This window comes from Mirounga leonina, unplaced genomic scaffold (genome assembly GCF_011800145.1).
Source record: "Mirounga leonina isolate KUSES-001 unplaced genomic scaffold, KU_Mleo_1.0 Mir_178, whole genome shotgun sequence".
NCBI classification, from domain to species: domain Eukaryota; kingdom Metazoa; phylum Chordata; class Mammalia; order Carnivora; family Phocidae; genus Mirounga; species Mirounga leonina.
The window spans coordinates 24,174,502-24,193,834 of record NW_023270464.1 but is presented as its reverse complement, the minus strand read 5'-3'; the positions used below and the strand labels follow the sequence as shown (position 1 = coordinate 24,193,834).

The 19,333-nt window shown below is 44.3% G+C and overlaps 1 protein-coding gene across 4 annotated transcripts in view; it reads left to right on the top strand.

Moving 5' to 3' along the window:
• The first annotated feature begins 11 nt into the window (after positions 1-11).
• Positions 12-19,333, top strand: part of SEC11A (SEC11 homolog A, signal peptidase complex subunit) — a 67,815-nt gene continuing 48,493 nt past the window's right edge. The window contains exons 1-4 of one of the 4 annotated variants that reach the window (XM_035024204.1): positions 12-264; positions 5,505-5,647; positions 8,876-9,074; positions 10,268-10,393. The gene's annotated coding sequence lies outside the window, so the exon portion shown is untranslated. Of the gene's footprint in view, positions 265-3,021; positions 3,436-5,504; positions 5,648-8,875; positions 9,075-10,267; positions 10,394-19,333 lie in introns of all 4 variants that reach the window. The other 3 variants (XM_035024202.1, XM_035024201.1, XM_035024205.1) reach the window with 3 other exon arrangements.

Below are 19,333 nucleotides of genomic sequence, written 5' to 3'. Positions count from 1 at the left end.
GGCACCCGAGCTGCCCCGGCGCCGTCTCGCCCCAGCGCACGGCGAGCGCCTCGGGAGCCGGGACTCGCCCTCGTCGCTTCGGTCTGGCACGTAGTGGGGCCTAGCGAGAGGCTGCCAGGTGGAAGGAGGCAGAGGTGGCCGGGCCCGGCACTTAGTGGGTGCGCCCTGAGCCTTTGGTCATTGCCGGCCTCGGGGACTTGCTCGCAGGCTTGGAGGCGGGGGGCCCTCTGACGTGTCGCCTTCGGGAGCACCGTGAGACCCGCGGTGAGCAGAGCGGACGACCGGCAACCAGGGCCTCCCGGGGGTAGCCTGGGAGATCTCTTGAGAGACGGGGGGAGCTCTGACCGTGCACGGTGAGAAAGCAGAGAGGCGGGCGGAAGGCCCGGAGGGTGGCCGACAGGACTCTCCGAGAACCCAGCGCACCTGGGAGCAGGCGGCCTTAAGGTGCTCGGTCAGGGTGTGGGAGCGCGCAGGCGAGGCCCTGGTGCCTGACAGTGGGCACCCACCGCTGACCGTGGAGAAATTCCTTCTGAAGAACCAGGAAAGAGATGCCAATTTGCAAGAGGGTGGAACTAACTTTCAGCCAGGGCCGACTGTGCGCCAGGCAGCGAGCTGAGTTGAGCCCTTGGGTGAGAAGTGCGTGAAGCGCTGAAAGCAGTGAAGGGTGATCTTTTCAGAAGTTTGGAAGTGAACCAGAGAGGCCTGTAGCTCGAGGGGTAGTAAGAGGAAAGGAGAGAGGTGATTGCTTTATCCCTCCCCCGCCCCCCAATATGAGGTGGAGCTCTCAAATAAAGCAGCTGAGAGGAGAGAATAAGAGAGGAGAGATGGGATAATTCATGGTGCAAGATCTCCGAAAAGGACAATGAGAGATAGGGCTGGCGGAGGGGGAGGAAGAAATCAGACAAGAGGCACACCTCTTCCTACAAGAATTAAAGGATGCATAAGGATGGAGATATTTTGAGATGGGGAGGCATACATACTGATCCTTCATGTTTCCTTGGATCAGCTGCCTAGATGACCCCAAAGTCATCCGTAGGCCTTCTGGGGTTACTGTCCTTTAAAACTTAAGTGCAGTCGGCTCAAACCCCTATTCCTCTTAAAGTGGGAAAGCCAGCATACCTGCCAGTGTTTCCAAAGATTCACAGGGAAACTTACATTTCTCCTAATCGTCCTATTGGCCCCAATTTTGTATTCCCAATATTCTATTATGCTATTTTAGGAAATTTGTCATTGTATCCTGGATACCACCCCATTTGTGCTCCCCCAAAATATAGCACCATATGTGAAAACAAAGTACCCAATGTTATATGATTGTTAAATTATAGTTTATTTGTAACCATTAAAAATCTTGTTGAAGGAAAAGATTAATGACATGGGAAATAGTTGTAATTGAAAAGCACATCGTAAGATGATATAATACTAGCTTATATAAATATACTATGCGTATCACAGATATCATGCCTAGATAAATTGGATTTTTATTTTCTTCTGTGACTTCTTCCTTTTCTTATTTTCATAGGACATTAATATTTCTCTTTAAATCAGGGGAAATGATATTTTAAAGTATTTTTAAGAAAGGTAATTTTTAAGAGATCTTTATGGAGTTGACAAGAGATGTTAGGAATTAAGAAAGGAGGGGTGCCTGGCTGGCTCAGTTGGTAGAGCATGTGACTCAATCTCAGGGTCTTGAGTTAAAGCCCCACGTTGGGCATGGAGCCTCCTTTAAAAAAAAAATTTTTTTTTTAAGGAATCAAGAAGAAAGGAAATTGCAAATGGGTCTTTGAAGGATGGAAGGGACTTAGGTCAGCAGAGATGGGCTAGTTGGGGAGGCTGCCCTCAGCAGGAGGAACACTGCAATCAAGGACACAAAATAAGAAATGGAGGGAGTGTTCAGGGAACACCAGAGGTCAGTTTGGTTGAGGTGTAGGATTTGAGGTGGAGAAAAGTAGGAGACTCAGTCCGGAAAAATAAGATGGGGTGATGGTCCCGAATACCAAGCTAAACCCTTTGTAATTTGTGGTTAAGAAGAACCCCTGGAGCTTGAACTCTGCAGATGATAAATTTTAAAGTAAATTTTCCTGTAACCTCTTACTTAATGAGGTTCTGGATCTCAGCCCTTCTAACTTGATGATATTTGGATATTTGATTGACTCAGAGCAGTGAGGTAGGGACAACAGTTTTTCATTCCAACTGTTTACAGAATGAGAATTGGCCCTGGCTTCTCTGCCTGTCAATAACTACAATTTTTATTCACAAGGCACCAGAGTTTCAGAGAGAACAGATTAGCAAAGAGCGAGGACGAGAGGAAGAAGAAATGTGTACCTTAAACCAGTGCTTTTTTTTTTTTTACAACTTTCTGTGAGTTTGGCTTTTTTTAGATTCCACAGATGAGTGAGGTCATACAGTATTTGTCTTTCTCTGTCTGACTTATTTCATGTAGCATAATGCCCTCAAGATCCATCCATGTTGTCAAAAATGGCAGGATTTCCTTCTTTTTTTATTGCTGAATAATATTCTTGGCAAACTTTTTTGACAGTGACCCTCTATACAAAATATGTTGCACATCTCAACCCAGAATATACACATGCACGTACATAAATACACCTCTGAGACGCAAGTTTCATGAAGTATTACTCTTATGTACTGCTGGCTGATACTTTAAACTCGATTATTTTTATTTCTTTTTAAACACTGGTCAGGACCTACTACATTGATTTTATGAACCACTATAGGGATTACAAAATGCCTCAAAGGACACTGAAAAGTGGCTAGAGTATTCCCTGCTATGTTTACAGTTCCCATTTAAGTAGCCATATAGACTGTGACCTTAAGTTTGCCATGTTTACATGTCCCAGAAGTCAACAGGACAGTCAAGAGTCTCTCGGGATATGGTGGGGTGGGGATAGAAGGGTTGGCACAAGCCATGTTTGGGTTCCTCTTCCCTTCTTAGTAAATATTTCCTGATATCAATATTTCTCAGGAGCCATAAATGTTTCCTTCTTTGTTTATCTTGAGATGCAGATTGAACTTCAGACAAGGCTGGACTACCACCTGTAAACCAGAGACAACTTTTCGTTTGAATGAACAGAATCAAAGACTAAAATAAAAGGGGAAATAATGTATCTTGATTGTGACAGTACATAGAAGCTATCTTATCCACCACTGTTGGACTATGATAGGGACAGTCAGTACCATCCCTTTCTTCTAAATCCAGAACCAATGAGAAGAGGAAAATACAACTCTATCACCAACAGAGCTGAACTCAAGAATGTGGCTTGGCTGATGACCGGGAGGCTTTTTAATATTCCCTGAATTAAAATGATCTCCCCCAAAACTGCGACCTCCCCCTTGAAGGGGCCTAGCAAATTTAACTGTGTCTGATTAGAGAAGATTTCACTCTCTCTGAGGGCAGGCAGATCCAAATTCACCAGTTAGGTAAGTCCAGGACAAATTCTCTCCTACCTGCCCTCCTATGAAAACAAAACAAAACAAAAAAGTTAGGGAATAAGGATCTATCCCTGCCCAAACAAATTGGATCTGACCCAATAGTTAGGCAGTTGAACAGAAAAGTATATTAATGCAGTGAATTATAAAAAAATGGCAAATCCATACCTTAACATCTCATTGTCACTTAAAACCTAGAAGGAGGGCACCTGGGTGGCTCAGTTGGTTAAGCGACTGCTTTCGGCTCAGGTCATGATCCTGGAGTCCCGGGATCGAGTCCTGCATCGGGCTCCCTGCTCGGCAGGGAGTCTGCTTCTCCCTCTGACCCTCCTCCCTCTCATGCTCTCTGTCTCAAATAAATAAATAAAATCTTAAAAAAAAACAAAACAAAACAAAACAAAAAAAAACCCTAGAAGGAACACCCATTTGCCAGTCTTCTGATGTGAGGCCAAAATTTTTCTTAGAGCAAGAGTGACTGATTAGAGTGTTCTTGAGCCCTTTCTTACATAAATCCTATCAACGGTATATTTTCTGTGCTTTCTAATTTGTTTCTCTAAAGTTGACTAAGGACTTAAAACTTCTTGCAAAGTGGTGTAAGGGAAGGCTTCTTCTTAAAAAAAAAAAAAAATCCTTTGTAATTGTCTTACCCACATCGGGTTTGACAGTAATTTTCAACTGGTTGTTAGCTAATATTTCCAGAGCATTCAACTGACATTTCATAGAAACAACTCTTTCTTTTCATGCTTATGTTTCATCAGTTTGTGTAACTTAAATTAATTACACTCTGGCATACAGTCATAAGGAGGTTTGGGACCAAACACAACAGACTCTTGTTAGGCATCTAACTCAACTGGTAAGAAGAAGTGTGTAGGAATTCCAGAGATGAAAGCATTCAGTAGGTCATGGGTAGTAGTCAGTATGTTTAATTGGAGGGAATAGAAAGTGTTGATTCCAGAGAGTCCATTAAAAGAGAGCCATTAATGCTCATTAGACTAGTATGGCCAACTCTGTGTGCATATATCTTAACCTTCTTCTTCCATCATTTATCCATTTTATAATCCCCTCAAAATCACTGTCCCTCCATTCCCATTTAGCTAAACATGGCTTTAAATGACTTAAGATTGGTATGGCTATCAAAGAAATTCAAATGGTAACATCGCATACTGCATTAGCAAAATATACATCCCTTGTACACTTTCCAGTCTTAATAAGATGATGTAATTGATACATTCAGAGAAAGCTGTGATGTGAATTGGCATTACCCCTTTAAGAAGAAATTGACCATACTTCTGAAGAGCCTTAAAAGAGATGTGGCCCTTTTGACTCATCAGTACCACTCCTGGAAACTTCTCCTTAGGAAATAACCCTCCCCCAAAGAGAATGGCCACATGTACAATATTTACTGTAGCCTTATTTGTGGTAGTGAAAGTTGGAGTAACTTACGGCATGTAACATTGTTTAACTTACTGATTACATATTATTTAGAAAAAGATACAATTTGTTCCACTACACTAAGAACCTGAAACTGAATTGTATACTTTAAAAGGGTAAATTTTGTGAATCATATCTCAACTTTTCAAAAAAGATACAATTCTGTATTTTTGCTTTTGTATCAGCCAAGATCAGCAGGAAACAGATGGCCTGCTCAAAATGTGTAACTGAAGGGAGTTAATGAAGGGACAGTGTACAAAGAGACAGGCAGGGTTGAGGGAAACCAACAAGGGATAGTGAAGCACCCCAGGCCTAGAATCTGCGGAGAGGGCGCCTGGGTGGCTCAGTCGTTAAGCGTCTGCCTTCGGCTCAGGTCCTGATCCCAGGGTCCTGGGATCGAGTCCCACATCAGGCTCCCTGCTCAGCAGGAAGCCTGCTTCTCCCTCCCCCACTCCCCCTGCTTGTATTCCTGCTCTTGCTGTCTCTCTCTGTCAAATAAATAAATAAAATCTTTAAAAAAAAAAATCTGCATCATCAGCCATAGACTAAGTGAGAACAATAGCTGCAGGAAAGAGAGAGCCAATAGGAACTTGCAGGAATACAGCCCTACCTCTCTCTCGTGCCCTCAGGTCTCCTGTGGTACCTCCCCCACTGGCTGAACCCAAGAGGAAGCCTAAGTGGAAGTGAGCCCAGGTGACAGTGTCCTTCAAGGCTAACCTCTGGAAAAAAATGGAGGGTGGATCTGGAAAGACAAAGGCAGAATATCTAGCAGGTATGTGATCATAGAATAATGTGAGAACTGTTGAAGCATATGGCCAAGGATCTTAAGGGAATCCAGAAAACCAGGGTTTCCAGAGAGGAGAAGTGGAGGTAGCTGGAGAGCAGACAGAGTAGGTGGTGGGAACAAGAAAGATCGTTAACTGAGGCTGAGACAAGGATGAGAGACAGAAGCAGGCACATTTTATTTTTTGGTCAAATACTTAGCTGGAGACTGAGCTCTGGAAGAGATTAATAGGAGATACAGGAGCTAAATTAGACCAGAGCATTGGAAATTCTTCCCCTATTGGCTATTACCCTGTATTTCTCCTTCCTAGATAAACTGCATGTGTTCAACAAATAATTGCTTAGTACCTATCATGTGCCAGGAACTCTTAGGCCCTGGGGATTGAGGAGGGAACAAAATTAACATCCTTGCTGTCCTGCAGTTTACATCCTGGTGGGGGGAGACAGACCGTAGATAAGTAAATATGTCAAGGAATAAGTGTTATAAAAAAAAAAAAATGTGGGAGAGCAGGGAAAGAAATTCTGCCCATTCTATATCTTAAAAACCTCTTGATTTAGACCACACAGCTTCCCCACCCCACCCCACCCCACACACACACCCCAGAGCTCCTGAGTAAATTAGACCTTGTGTATCTCTCACCTGGACAAAGATCATAATACCTTCCTCCCTCCAGCACCCTCCAACCAGTCCTCCACTCTGTGGGGAGGATCTTCCTGAAATGAATCATGTCAGTGCCCTGCTTAAAATCCTCCAAAGGTCTTGTTTGCCTGCAATGTGGAATACTGTCTAACCTTATCATGGACCTTTTCTTATCTTCTCTGTCCATCACATGCCTCTACCTCTCCCACTCTCCTCTTCTGCCCACACTAATTATCTGCAGTTTACCGGCCATGCCACACTGTCTCTCATATCCATCTGTATGTTGGTTCATGCTGCTCTTTCCACTTGGAGGACCCTCCCAAACCCTCCACCTTCACCAGAATTTGGCAATCCCCTCTTTATTCTTCTAAACCCCTTAGCAATCACCTCTTTGGTCAAGCTCCCCTGACCTTCCCAGGTGTGAGGGAGCATCTCCCAGCTCCCTCTTTCGTGTTATCAGTATATCTTATAGGTACCTATGAATACATTTATCATACCATATAATCTTATTTCTTAGATCTCAAGATGAACAGAACTGGGTTTGGAGCACCTGGGGGTGGCTCATTTGGTTGAGGCACATTTTATTTTTTGGTCAAATACTTAGCTGGAGACTGAGCTCTGGAAGAGATTAAAAGGAGATACAGGAGCTAAATTAGACCAGAGCAGGGGCGCCTGGGTGGCTCAGTCGGTTAGGCGACTGCCTTCGGCTCAGGTCATGATCCTGGAGTCCCTGGATCGAGTCCCGCATCGGGCTCCCTGCTCAGCAGGGAGTCTGCTTCTCCCTCTGGCCTTCCTCCCTCTCATGCTCTCTGTCTCTCATTCTCTCTCTCTCAAATAAATAAATAAAATTTAAAAAAAAAATTAGACCAGAGCATGGGAAATTCTTCCCCTATTGGCTATTACCCTATATTTCTTCAGCTCAGGTCATAATCTTGGGGTCCTGGGATCGAGCTCCTCATCCAGCTCCATGCTCAGTGGAGAGTCTGCTTCTCTCTCTCCCTTTTCCTCTGCACCTCCCCCCTCATATAAATAAATAAAATCTTTAAATATAATCCATGGGTCAGAATCCTACATTATTGGTACATGTGTGACCCTCTTTTGTTACTAATCACCCCCCCTAAAAACTAGGATTGACAACTTACACATATTCCCCCCACACACACACCCCATGCTGAATCTTGTGTTTATCATTTTCTGGCTTCTAAAAATATTTTCATGTAGAAAAATATTTTTTTAAATCAATTTTTAAATTGCCCTAGCTTTGATTTCATGGATATGTGGAATCTAAAAAAAAAAAAAAAAAAAAAAAAGCAAATGAACAAACAAAAAACAGAAACAGACCAGTAAATACAGAGAACGGAAGGTTGCCAGCAGGGAGGGGGAGGAGGGGGATGGACAAAATAGGTGAAAGGGAATGGAAGATACAGGCTTCCAGTTATGGGATAAATAAGTCACAAGGATGGAAGGTACAGTGTAGGGAATATAGTGGATAGTTTGGTAGTAGCTTTATGTGCTGACCGATGGTAGCAACACTTGTGGTGGGCCCAGCATAAGGAGTAGAGTTGTCAAATCTGTGTTGTACACCTGAAACTGAATGTAACATTGTGTGTGTCAACTATACTTCAATTATAAAAATTACCCTAGCTTTATAAAAATTTTTAGAAGTCTTGCTTTTTAAAAAAGGTGAGATTGAAGGTGCTTATATATCTTTACTAGCTATATATACATATATGTAGGATTTACTAGCTATATATATATGTATAGGATTTTATTTATTTATTTGTCAGAGAGAGAGACAGAGGCAGGCAGAGGGAGAAGCAGGCTCCCCACCAAGCAAGGAGCCTGATGTGGGGCTGGATCCCAGGACCCCAGGATCACGACCTGAGCTGAAGGCAGACGCTCAACCGACTGAGCCACGCATGCGTCCCTACTAGCTCTATATACTTCCTCTTGTGAAATATCTGTTCATATCTTTTTGCCCATTTTCTATTAGTTGTTTTATCCTTTTCTCATTAATTTTCAGGATTTCCTTATGTGTTCTCTTAATGTTCCTTTAGAGTTTTTTTCCCTTAGAATTCAAGTACACAGAAAAAGTTTAACTTCTAGAAATTTATATATGTCTATATATTTACATATACACATAAGTATATACTTGTGCATGTGAACCTACATACATAGTCCCAACACATGTATTTTAGTTGCTTTCTTTATTAAAGGGTGTCATTCCCTACATAATATCCTGGGACTTCTTTTTTTTTTTTTAAGATTATGTTTATTTGACAGAGAGAGAGAGAGCACAAGCAGGGGGAGAGGGAGAGGGAGAAGCAGGCTCCCCACTGAGCAGGACCCCAACACGGGACTCAATTCCAGGACCCTAGGACTATGACCTGAGCTGAAGGCAGATGCTTAACCAACTGAGCCACACAGGTGCCCCAATCCTGGGACTTCTTTTTCACTTTCCATGTTGCATTGCTAAGATTTATCTCGGGCATGCTTCAAGTAGCTGAATTTATTTATTGTGGCTGCTGTAGATTATTCTAGAGTGTGAATACACTAATATTACTTTGCCCCTTGCAGCAGAGGCTCTTGGTACCCTGTGTTCTTCCCCATGGCTCACCTCTGATTTTAGCCAAATACATCATGGCCAGTTTCATGGGAGCTCCCAAACACTGACAACTCCTACTGTTCGTGTTGGGCCTTGGGTTTCTCCAATTTCTGCTCCAGGCCCTTCTCTGCCACAAGAACTTCTCAGCACCTCCTCAGGCACAGCCTGACGGTAAGGAGAGTTAACCCTCAACTAATGGGGGATGTGAGCCAAAGGATAAAAGCCCCAGGCTCCCATCCTTCAGATGGACAATTCTGGGAGCCATTTTGTATGCTTCTCAAAGGCGTCCATAGAATCACATGCCCCGAGTCAGCTTTTCTTCCTCCTCTGCCTCATCCTTCTGTCCTTTACTCCCACTGCCTAAGATCACTTCCCAAATAAACAACCTGCACCCAAGTCCTTGACCCAGTCTCTGCTTTTGAGGAACTCAAACTAATACAGCAACGTCCTGATAATGAGCGTTCGGACTGTTGCAGGGTTTTGCTATTGCAAAAGTGCTGCTAAGAAAATTTGTGTAAAGCCCACTGGTACACACAGGTACAGGAATTTCTCTTGTGTATTTATATAGGAGTAGAAATGCTGGGTCAAAGGCTAAGTCACCTTTCAACTCTACAAGATAATTCCAAACTGTTGACCAAAGTGCTTTTTACCAATTCATAGTTTCAACAACATCATATATGGAATCCTATTGCTCCATATCCTCTCCGACACTTGGTATGGTCAGATTTCTTAATTTTCACCACTCAAATGGTATCAAATGGAATCTCACTGTGGTCTTAATCTGTACTTCCTGATGATTCATGAGATTGAACAGGGCTTCATATATTTATTGACCATAATGTTTCATCATCTGGGAAATCTCTATTCTTAGCTTTTGCTCATTTTTCTATTGGTTGATTGTCCTTTCCTCATTAATTTCACTAATTCTTTTTTTAAATTTTTATTTATGTAATCTCTACCCCGCACGTGGGGCTTGAACTCACAACCTCGAGATCAAGAGTCACATGCTTCACCAACTGAACCAGCCAGGCACCCCTAATTTTACTAATTCTTGGACAGTTATCAGTTTTTTCCCCTTGGCACTCAGGTGCTCAGAATTGAATTAATCACAGTCTTTACCAGATAAGACCTTTTTTTCTGGTTACAAAATTAAAGCACGTTTGTTGTAAAAGGAACATGTAAAGAATACAGACACATCTAGCTCTGAGAAAGTCTCCTTTCTGGCAGTTCCACCCCACCTCTGAGCAGGAATAACTCCCACGAGTTTATTATCCCATATTTTGGGGATTTTGTTTTCACGAATGTCTCCCAAATCGGATAGTTTCTCGAAAGTAAGGATTGTGTTGTCATCCCCGTATTCCCAGCTCCAGGAGAAGTATTGGCTTGGATCAGGAATGTAACACATCACTGTTGAACTAACTCCTGAAAGGTGGGTCAGAACAGAAGTTTTAAAGGTACAAGACTTCAGTTTGACTGAACAGAAGACTCAGGTAGGAGACAAATGGAGGATAGTACTGGTAAAACGTTCTGGGGCTTGATTACTTAAAGTCTTAGCTGTTGAGCCAAAGTGTTTGATTTTTATCTTGGAGGCAGCCCTCCGAGGAGGCACTCAAGGCCACTTTGGGTGCAGGCAGGTTATTCGTTTTTATGTTTTTATCAGCGACAGAATTAAAATAAAACACTGACAATCTAGTCATCTAATGGCAGCGTACGGGATGTAAGGGAGGAGGTTGGGGAAAATAAAACCAAAGATAGAGGAATGAATGAATCAAGAGGTTATTAACTTTTTTGGGGGGACCCAGAGTCCAATGAAAAATTCATGAAAACTGGGCCTTTTCTCAGAAAATAGACATAAACCTCAGCCCTTGCACTTTCTTTGTTTTTGTTTTTGTTTTTTAAGTTTTTAAAAAAAGTTTTATTTAAGTCATCTGGACACCCAATGTGGGGCTCAAACTCATGACCCCAAGATCAAGAGTCGCATGCTCCACCAACCAAGTCAGCCAGGCGCCCCAGCCCCTGCACTTTTTAAGAACCTTTGATCAGTGGGTTATTCTTTTTTTTTTTTAAGATGTTATTTATTCATTTGACACAGAGAGTGAGAGAGAGAGAGAGCATGAGCAGGGGGAGGGGCAGAGGGAGAAGCAGGCTCCCTGCAGAGCAGGGCTCCAACCCAGGACCCTGGGATCATGACCTGAGCTGAAGGCAGATGCTTAACCCACTGAGCCACCCAGGCGCCCTGATCAGTGGGCTATTCTAAGAGCGAGAGATGAAGAACCTGAACTGTGATGGCAGAATGTGTTCATTCACTCAGATATGTTGATGTGTCTCCTACTAGATGCAAGGCACCGTGCCTAGTGCTGGGCACACACACCATCCAGTTTATTTTTTTTTTTTAAGATTTTATTTATTTATTTGAGAGAGAGAATGAAAGAGAGCACAAGAGGGGGGAAGGTCAGAGGGAGAAGCGGACTCCCCACTGAGCAGGGAGCCCGATGCGGGACTCGATCCTGGGACTCCAGGATCATGACCTGAGCTGAAGGCAGTCACTCAACCAACTGAGCCACCCAGGCGCCCACACCATCCAGTTTAAAGCATGGAGTACAGTGTGGCATGGTGGTCAACAGCACCAACTCTGTGCTCAAGTGTCTGGTCGCAAACCCCTGCCAGATGACCCTGGCTAATTTGTGAAATCCATCTGTACTCTGCAGGTGTTTCACAGAGACAGCCCTATCACCACCCTCATCATCAAGGGAATCCCACATCCCAATAAAGCACTTAGAATACAAGGCATGGAGGGAGCCCTTGGCAGAGCCTTAAGGCAGAAACCAGAGTGGAGAGCAAAAGGAGGAAGCAGAGAGCATGGGCTTGATTTCAAGAGCTTCGGCTAAAATGGAGGAGGGGAGAGAAGGCAGTAACTAGAGGGGGAAGTGAGGGCAAGGAATGGGTGAGATCCTAAATGCTGCGGGGAGGACATAGTGGAGTGGGAGAGGCTAAAGGCAAATCACCGATGATCTGCTGTTTCCCCTAAAGGTGCCCAGAGGCAGACAGGAGGGCTCTAGGGCAGAGGTGGAGGGTCTGGCTTTAGCTGGGAAGCCACTTCCGCTTGTGCGCTGGAGGGGAGGAGTCGACGGTGGTGTGGCTGCAGGTGCTGGCTCCCAAGTAACCACAGGCAGGCCTGCGCAGAGGAATGCCACCCGAGGGGGAGGGGAGGGGCGGGGGGTGGAGGCTGATGGGAGGTCTGAGGACAGGGGACAAGTGGCCGGCTGACCTGACCGAGCATTTCACAGGGGAGCTAGCCAGGAAGTAGAGGAGGCGAGGAGATTGCCAGGGATTCCTCGGAGCTGGTGAGTTTATAAGGACACGGATCCTTCCGGTGGTCATCAGAGCTACAGGAGGAGAAGAGCATCCAAAGAAGGGGCAGTGAGTGCTGAGTGAAGTCGGGAAGAATGGGGACCCACAGGAGACCGCTGGGTTTGCCAACCTACTGGTCACTACTGAAGTGATCTCAAGGATCACTCTAATGTCAGAGCAGATGACACATGGCTGGGAAGAAAGGAGGGAAAGAACAGGACAGCAGTAAACTACCCCAATCCGAGATCTGACGATGGAATGAAGGGGAAAGTAAGACATTAACCAAAGAGAGAGTCAAGTGGGGCATAATTTTCTTTCTAAAAGTCAGGAGAGACACCTCTGTGGACCCGTATGTACATGTATAATTTTTTAAGGCAAAGGCAGTGGTTGTAGCTGCTGGCGGGAAAGGGAGGAGTGAGGCTCCAGGTCAGCGGGGAATGACGCAAGCATAATATGGTAATAAACAGCTCCTCTAGGCCAGGTGTTTTCCAGAAGACTCTGTCATCCCCAATATACAGACGAGAAAACTGAGGCTCAGAGAAGTTACTTGCCCCAAATTACACTGCTAGTATGTGACAGAGCCAGGATTTAAGCCTAGGTCATATCACTCCAAAGTGCCAATGCTTACCGACCCCTGTCCCACAGAGAGGCAGAAACATTGAAGCTACTGAGGAGGAGGAATATTTCTCTTGGCACCCAGGAAAGGAAGAAAGACTTGGAAGACGTGTGTGCTTAAGATTTTGTGTTCATTTAGAGTTATTCTCCTTCCCACTCACCTGTATAAGCATATGGACTTTTAAAGTTGGCATGATTGAAAATAAATAAATTAAATAAATAAATAAATAAAAATTTAAAAAAAGTTGGCATGATTGAGAAAGCATAACTTGACATAGAAAAAAGAATCAATCTTCCCTTAATTCAGGAGAACAGAGGGGAAACAGTTTGTATATGTCGGCAAGTTGTTTATTACAGTGATCAGTGATCAACTTGAGGCATTTTGTGATATAGTTTTCATCTATCAATATTTTCTTTTTTTTTTAAGATTTTATTCATCTATTTGTCAGAGAGAGAGAGAGCACATGCAGAGGGAGCGGCAGAGGGAAAAGCAGGTTCCCCGCTGAGCAGGGAGCCCAATGTGGGGCTTGATCCCAGAACCCCGGGGATCATGACCTGAGCCGAAGGCACTCTCTCTGAACCACCCAGGTGCCCCTATCAATATTTTCGGATAGGTGATTTCAAAACTACTGCCTAAAGAACAGATCTCATTTCTTTTTGCCGAACTCCCACATGCAGGGAACACAGAAAACCAAAACCAAACCATAGCCCAAAGTGAACTGTGTAGCCTTAGGTCAGGTCCCAGCCCGGGGCCAGAGACAGAAACCGAGAGCTGTGGTAAGTAACTGGGCAAACAGGTCAGGACACAGGGAGCAGACCCTATTGCCACACCAATGTCCGAGCCCCAGAGGTCACACCAAAGGCAGTGCAGAAAATGCCAGAGTTCAAGGGCATCTAGCAGACCAGAAAAGGACTGAAAAAAGCAACTCTGAGCAGAAAGAAGGTAGCCACTGACCCCGCTTTGCAAACTAACCTCTACATGCCCACAAAGGGCATTTTAAGTCATCCAGTGGCCTATTAAAAGCAGTGAAAAGAAACAAGTGAAATCAAACTTTAACTATATCGGAAGTACTAGTGGGGCACTCGGCTGGCTCAGTGAGTGGAGCATGTGACTCTTGATCTCAGGGTCCTGAGTTCAAGCCCCATGTTGGGTATGGAGCTTACTTCATTAAAAAAAAGGTATTATCATTTCACATTGTAATCAAAAGGCCAATAATTTAAATTCCTTTTTTCATGCTAAGTCTTCAAGATCTAGAATGTGTCCCTTTTTTTTTTTTTTTAAGATTTTATTCATTTGAGAGAGAGACAGAGAGAGCACAAGCAGGGGGAGGGGCAGAGGGAGAAGCAGGCTCCCCACTGCGCTGGGACCCCGACATGGGGCTCTATCCCAGGACCCTGAGATCATGACCGGAGCCAAAGGCAGACGCTTAACCATCCGAGTCACCCAGGCGCCCCTGGAATGCGTCTTGCACTTGCAGTACATCTCAATCCAAACTAGCCTCCTTTTGAGTGGTCAGTGGCCTCTGTGGCTAGAGGCCTTGGTGTCAGTCAATACAGGCTTAGAGAAAACCATACTTAACATTCTGGCATGAAAGCATTTTCTCTATATATTTTTTCTTTTATCTTTCTTTCCTTTAAAACATGTTCAATTGGGAAGGGCTGGATTTTGAAGGGAGTGGGAGAAAACTCTCAGATGCTGAGAATCTCTAGTGAAATTTTATTTATTTATTTGCCAGAGAGAGAGAGAGCATGAGCAGGGGGAGAGGCAGAGGCAGAGGGAGAAGCAGACTCCCCACTGAGCAGGGAGCCCAATGCAGGACTCGATCCCAGGACCCTGGGATTCTGACCTGAGCCGAAGGCAGGTGCTTAACTGACTGAGCCATCCAGGCATCCCTCTAGTGTGAAATTTTAAATGTTTCAGGTATCACTGTCCTAGTCAATTTCCTTCCTTTCCTTGAGACATGCTGCTTCTTTTTCTTCTTCTTCTTCTTCTTCTTCTTCTTCTTCTTCTTCTTCTTCTTCTTCTTCTTCTTCTTCACCCCACGATGCACAGAAATCCCTTGGGAAGATAAAAAGACAGGGAATGTGACACAGGTGGGTGCCTGATACCAAGCATTCCTTCCTTCCATTCATTTATTCATTCATTCATGTTTGCTCTTAACAGTAGTTACTAATCATCACCTACAGGTTAGGGACTGTGCCTAAGGTTAGTCTTCTAAGGCATAGTCCCTGGCTTGTGAAACCTCCAATTTGGCAGAAAAGCCAGAGAAATAGTTACAAGACAATGTAGGAGGTGTTATGAAAGGGGAAGTCTGAGCTGCTGCTGAGTGGCCACCTGGGGGAATAATGGAATCCATCTCCAGAGATGAGATAAGAGAAGGCTTTAGGGGTGGAGGAAGGAAGGAAAATTGAAGGAAGAACAGCTAAGCAAAAGGGAGAAGGGAGGGCTGGAAAATGCTGGAGGCAGAAAGAGCAGCTCTAAGGAAGGCCCAGAAGCCTTTTGTGGAACTGAAAGGGGTTCCCTGTAGCTGGGGCCTCTCAGGTGAGAGGGAATGCTGGGATCAGGCATCATTCTCTGCGCAGCCCAGTTAGTGTTGCGAGCTGGGAGGCAGGATGTTGACGATTTGGGAATAGGCAGGCCCAAGACAGGAAGTACTCCACCCTGAAAATATTCCTTCCCCAGCTCAGTTCAAGTTCACTAGTTACACAGATGGGTTAATGAGCTACTCTGTTTTCTTTTTTTAACTCTTTTTTTTCGTTCCAGTATAGTTAACATACAGTGTGATATTAGTTTCAGGGGTACGATATAGTGATTCAACACTCCCATACATTACTCAGTGCTCATCATAAATACGTGCGCTCTTGATCCCCATGCCCTATTTCTCCCCTTCCTCCCACCCACCTCCCCTCTGGTAACTACTAGTTCCTGTAGTGAAGGGTCTGTTTTTTGGCGAACTGTTCTTTATAGAAGCAAGAATCTCTCCTGGTGATTATTCTCTTTTCAGATTATGTCAGACCTCGAAGCCTTCTTTTTGATTCTGAAAATTGAACACAATTGAAGTTCCATGTAATAAAGGTCATAATGAAGGGGTGTTAACTCTGCCGGGGAGAGGTCTGCGGAAGATGACACTCAAACAGGGTCTGGAAGTAGTAGGATTGACAGGCCTCCAAGTGAAAGGACATTCTGAGGATACTAATGATCATTATTTACTAAGTGTCAGGCACTGTTCTCATGGTTTACATTCTAAGCTCACTTTAGCTCCATAAAAACCCCTAGATCCCACAGTCCTTGTTTACAGGTAAAGAAACCGAGGTGCAGAGAGGCAAATTAACTTTAAAGTGACTTGTCAGGGCTCCTGGGTGGCTCAGTGGGTCAAGTGTCTGCCTTCGGCTCAGGTCATGATCCTGGGGTCCTGGGAATGAGCGCTGCATGGGGCTCCTTGCTCAGCAGGGAGTCTGCTTCTCCCTCTGCCTGCCGCTCCCCCTGCTTGTGTGCTCTTTGACAAATAAATAAAATATTTGAAAAAAAATAAAGTGGCTTGTCTAGGATCACACAGTTTGGAAGAGGTAGAGCAGTTTGGCTCTAGAGCTCACTTCATAACCCCTCTGTCATATTTTGGGGCTGCGAGTGTTTGCATATGCCTGCATTGTAGGGTGAGGGATTAGCAAGGAATGTCAGATCAGACTGATGAAGGAGGGAGTGGCCAAATCATGCAGAGTTTCAGCACCAGCACCTGAAGACAGGCTACATAGCAGCCTTTAGGTAAATGTTTTTATTACTTGAGTGCATGTATAAATGATTGCTAATGATCGTATTTTTGAATGTGGTTGCATTAAGAGAACATTATATTCAAATCCAGATTTACACAAACCACATTTCCAGTGGTGATTCACTGCCTTAACAGATTCCCAAAGGATCTTTTAAACCATCAAGTTGACGTAGGCAGGCCGGATCTGAGGACCCAGAGGGGGTCGCACAGGACCAGCCAAGAGGGTCTCTGGCTATGTGCAGGATAGAAATCAAACACAAGCCAGGAGGAAGTGAGAGCAGAGTTTACTGAATCGCATAAGGGATAGAGTATAGCAGACGGAGTGTCTGGCCGAGTCAGGATAGGAGACGGGAGTCTCTTCCTTGCTTGGGTTCAGGAGGTTATATTGGAAAGCGGTTCAGGGTACATGTTCCTTCAGGAATCCAGGGTAAGGTCCGATCGAAGGCAAGTGTCAGGTGAACAATAGGTGTTATTTCATAAATCATGGAAGGTAGGGGGTACTGATGCCAGCAGCAGATGAGGTTTGTTCGAAGCTAATGTCCTGGAACATGTTTGGGATCCAGTACCTTTTAGATGAGATCAGGTGTTCGGGGGCCGAGGACCAAACTCAGAAAATGATTAACTTTCTTGCTTCCCCCTTGGAGTGGGAACATAGGTTCTTTGGTTTATTCGGATGCAAGTTGAAATATAGAACATGAATAAATGGGGCCTCGCAGAAAAACAGAAAAACAGCAGAGACAGAGCCTTTCTAAAAATGGAGTCCCTTCAGTGTCCCATTATTAATTATAAAATGCAAAAGCTCCAAAGGCAATTCATCAGTGACGGAGGAGGTATAAGCCCTAGTTAGAGGAGAGAGGCCAAGGTTGTCCCCATGCTTGGCCCTTCCCCCACAGGACCTCCACATTCACAGCACCCTGTCTCCTCTCTAAGAACCAACAACAGCAGGGTCCCTTTCTTTTAGCCGAAGCAGAATGGCCAAACAGGGAATTGGTGTCTCCCCACCCCCACTGCATATACACACATAACAACTCAGAAGGCTGCCTCTACAGCTGTCCAGGACTTTTTAAGAGAGCTTCCAAAAAACCTCCCAGGAAGACTTGAGTGGCTCTAGTCACCTATTTCTGCACAAAAGTCACCTTTAATGTGGGGGAATGAGATTTCTTCCTGACACCCTATGTGACACAGAGCTCCTTCATCTTTCAAAAGCCAGGCTCTCTGATGTCCATAGCCATTGGGTTGGTAGGCGGAAAGTCTCATCTCTTTAGCCCCTGACTTGACCTAAGGGAGGCTGGGATGGATGTGTCCTCCCAGCAAACCCATACAGATCCTTTTGGGAAGTGGCACCAGGGAAGAACGAGGCTTTCAGGGTGGCCTGTGCACTGGTTTGCCTTGATACTCCTGGACTACTTCCCTTCCTGGCAGGGTTGTACAGGAACTTTCTCCTTCCACCCACCACTTCCTTCATTGGGAAAGTCAAGGAGAAAATGGTAAGATCATGGTTATTTTGAATAGTTTTGTTTTGTTTTTGTTTTTGTTTAAAAGATTTTATTTATTTATTTGAGAGAGAGAGAATGAGAGAGAGCAAGCACATGAAAGGGGGGAGGGTCAGAGGGAGAAGAAGACTCCCTGCCGAGCAGGGACCCCGATGCGGGACTCGATCCAGGGATTCGATCCAGGGACTCCAGGATCATGACCTGAGCCGAAGGCAGTCGCTTAACCAACTGAGCCACCCAGGCGCCCAGTTTTGTTTTGTTTTTTTAATGCAGTCAACTTTGCCTTTGCTGGTAGACACGTTTGATTTGCATAGAAGCAATTAACCAGGGTTCAGCTATAATGACAGATTGACTTTCTGAGCATTTGGACATCAGTTTGAACCCACTTCTTGTTTTTAATAATTATTAACATTCATTGTCCACTTAGAATTTGTCATCCAACAGCTCTATTAACATGTACTATCTTGTTTAATATTCAAATGATTAAATGGTCTTCTATTCCCACTTTACACCCAGAAAACTGAAGATAAAAAAAGAGTTAATATAGGGGCACCTGGGTGGCTCGGTTGGGTAAGCGTCCAACTCTTGATTTTGGCTCAGGTCGTGATCTCAGGGACATGAGATCGAGCCCCAAATGGGGTTCCATGCTCAGTGCAGAGTCTGTTAGAGATTCTCTCTCCCTCTGCCCTCCCCCCGCACTCTCTCTCTCTCTCTCAAATAAATAAATAAATAAAATCTTTTTAAAAATATAACAAAATTTTTAAAAAGCATTAACTTGGGGCAACTGGCTGGCTCAGAAGAGCATAATACTCTTGATCTCAGGGTTGTGAACTTGAGCCCCACATTGGGTATAGAGATTACTTAAATAAATAAAAATAAACTTAAAAAAAAAAGAGTTAACTCACTGACTCAAGATCATGCAGCTAGTGAGTGGTTGATCTGTGATTTAAAGCCAGGTGGGTCTGACTTAAACTCTATAACAAGATGCTTCCTTCAGGCAGACCAGCAGGCTATCTATGAAAGAAAATATCAGACATGTCATTGTGATGGATGGGATCTAAAAGACTTATATGTTGGGAAGATTGGCAGCCCAGTGAGCAGAGAAAATAGCATGTCAGAGTCCCACATTTGGAAAATTTAATGCCTCAGGCTTTATGTCTTTATCTAGTCCGGAATCACCTGTCCTAAATATCTGAATTAT